This window comes from Octodon degus, unplaced genomic scaffold, assembly GCF_000260255.1.
Source record: "Octodon degus isolate 3935 unplaced genomic scaffold, OctDeg1.0 scaffold00049, whole genome shotgun sequence".
Taxonomy (NCBI): domain Eukaryota; kingdom Metazoa; phylum Chordata; class Mammalia; order Rodentia; family Octodontidae; genus Octodon; species Octodon degus.
This window is the reverse complement of record NW_004524625.1, coordinates 13,266,474-13,269,377: the sequence shown is the minus strand read 5'-3', so window position 1 is coordinate 13,269,377 and position 2,904 is coordinate 13,266,474. Positions and strand designations below refer to the sequence as shown.

At 36.4% G+C, this 2,904-nt stretch overlaps 1 protein-coding gene across 1 annotated transcript in view; it reads left to right on the top strand.

Annotated features, from left to right (window-relative positions):
• The window catches only part of Me3 (malic enzyme 3), a 167,545-nt gene that overhangs the window by 3,219 nt on the left and 161,422 nt on the right, over nt 1–2,904 (top strand). The window lies entirely within an intron of this gene.

Sequence of the window (2,904 nt, the reverse complement as noted above, 5' to 3'; positions counted from 1 at the left end):
CCCTTCCCTTCCCTTCCCTTCCCTTCCTCCCTCCGATCCTAGCTCCCCTTCCCATCGGCTCAGTTTCTTTCTAGTCCACAGTATCAGTTACATCTTTTGGCCCTTAGTTATGCTTTTGGGTTTCCCACACCAGAGACACAAAGCAGTATTTACCGTGTGCCCGGATTACACCACTTAAGATGTCCTCAAGGGGCATCCACTTGGCTGGGAATTCCTCAAGCTTATCCTTCTTCAGGGAACAGTAGTACTCCATCGTATAAGGGACCCTCACGACTTATTGGGGGCTTGGGGGCTTTTTGCAAGAGTTAGCTATTACAAACCATGGTGCTAAAAATACAGGTATGTATACATCACTGTGCTATAATGTTTTTCGTTCTTCCAGGAAAATATCAAGAATAGGAATACCTGTATTCAATGGAACCTCTCTCCAAGATGTTTGAAAAATCTTCACACTGATTTCCACAGTGGTTCTGACACTTCACATTCCCACCAACAGTGGAGAAGGGTCCCTTTTCCCCACAGCCCTTCCAGCATTTGCTATTGGCTGATTTCTTAGTAATAGTCACTTTTTCTGGGGTGGGATGGAATCTCAGCATTGTCTTAATTCGCATTTATTGAATGATGATGTTGAGTATGTTTTTATGTATTTATTTGCTGCTTGTGTCTCTTCATCTGAGAAGTGTTTATTCATCTCAGATGCCCATTTGGATTGGGTCTTTAAATTGGGGGGGTATCTGACTTCTGTGAGTTATTTATATATTCTAGATAGTAATCCACTGTCTGAGGAACACCAAGTAATATTTTTTTTACACACCATGGGTTGTCTCTTTACTTTGTTGGTGGTTTCTCTTGCTATTAAAATGCTTTTTAGATGCAGTGAGATCCCAGTTGTTGATTCTTTGTGGTCATACTCATTCAATTGGGGTTTTGTTCATGAAGTCTTTGCTTATACCAATGCCTTCAAGAGTTTTACCTATTCTATCATTCAACAGATTTATTGTGTCTGTTTTAATATTTAGATCTTTGGTTCATTTCTATTTTATCTTGGTGTATGGTGAAAGGTATGAGTCTAGTTTTAATATTTGGCCTGTGGAAAACCAGTTTTTCCAGCACCATTTGTTAAAGAGGCTCTTTCTTCCAGTGAAGGTGTTAGGCCCCTTTGTCAAAGATAAGGTTGCTAAGTGTCTCAAGTTATTTCTGCATCTTCTAAGCTGTTCCATTGATCCTTGGGCCTGGTTGTTTGTTTGTTTGTTTGTTTGTTTTTCCAATACTGTGCTGTTTTCATCATAGTAGCTTTGCTATACAATTTCAATTCAGGGATTGTAATTCCCCCTTTCTTGCCTTTGTTACCCAGAATTGCCTTTACTGTTCTAGGTATCTTCTGGTTCCAAGTGAATTTTAAGATTGCTTCCACTAATTCTCTGAGATATGCTGTTGGAAGTTTGATTGGGATTGCATTAAATCTGTACGGCGATTTTGGAAGTATGGCCATTTTTACTCCACTGGTCCTTCTTACCCAAGAATGAGGGTTATATTTCTATTTTCTGATATCCTCTTTTGTCTCCTTTTCTAGGGTACTATACTTTTCAATGTAGAGGTTTTGTTACTTCCCTCATTAGATTAATTGTTAGGTATTTTGTTTTTGAATGCTATTGTGAAAGGTGTTATTTCCCTAATTTTTCTTTCAGTGAATTTGTTATTTGTGTATAAGAAAACTATTGATTTGTGAATGTTGACTTTGTGTCTAGCTGTGCTGCTGAATTTGGTTATTAAATCTAGAAGTTTTTGGTGGAGTTTTTGAAATCTTCTATGTATAATATTGTGTCATGTACAAATAAAGATAATTTAACTTCTTCCTTACCTATCGTTATTCCACTTATTTCTTCCTCTTGTCTAATTGCTCTGCCTAATGTTTCCAGAACTATATTGAATAAATGTGGTTACAATGGACTCTCTTGTCCTGTTCCTGATTTTAGAGTGAAAGTTTTTACTCTGTCCATTAAATTTGATGTTGGCTATTGCTTTTACATAAATAGCTTTATCAGATTAAGATAAAGACCAATATTCCAATTTTTCTCTTGAATTTTTTTCATGAATATGTGTTGGGCTTTGTCAAATACTTTTTCTGCATTATCGAGATGATATGACTTTTTTGTTCTTGCCTCTATTAATGTGGTGTATTGCATTCATTGATTTGTATATTTTTAACCATCCTTACATCCCTAGGATTGTGTCATCTACAAATAATGAAATTATCATTATTTGTAGATTTTACTCATGGTGTAGTCTTCTTGATGATTTGCTGCATTTTGTTTGCCAGTATCTTACAGAGAGAGAGAGAGAGAGAGAGAGAGAGAGAGAGAGAGAGAGAGAGAGCTCTTCTTTACTTTCATCTCTGACCCATTGGTTGTTCGGAGTGCAGGGTCTTATTTAATTTCCACATGCTTATGAAGTTTGTGTGTGTGTGTGTGTGTGTGTGTGTGTGTGTGTTTCCATTGGTTTCCAATTTCATTGCATTTTGGTCTGATAATATTCATGGGATAATTTTAATTATTTTACATGTAAGCACTCAAGCATGTGCAATGAGCTAGTATGTGACCTAATTTGGAGAATATCCTATGTACAACTGAGAAGAAAGTGTATTCTGATGATGTAGGAGGGAACACTGTAGGTATCTATGAAGTCCACATATGCTTTTTTCTGTGTTCCTGTCACAGGAACGTTTTTTTTTTTCATCCATTGACTTCCACTCATGAATTTTTTTTAATTACTTATGCTTCTTGTAAGCAAAATATTGTTGGATTTTGCTTCTTGATCTATTCTGCCAGTCTGGGTTTTGTTTGTTTGTTTGTTTGTTTGTCTGGTTGGTTGTTTTGCTTTTTTTTTTTTTTTTTACAGGGGATC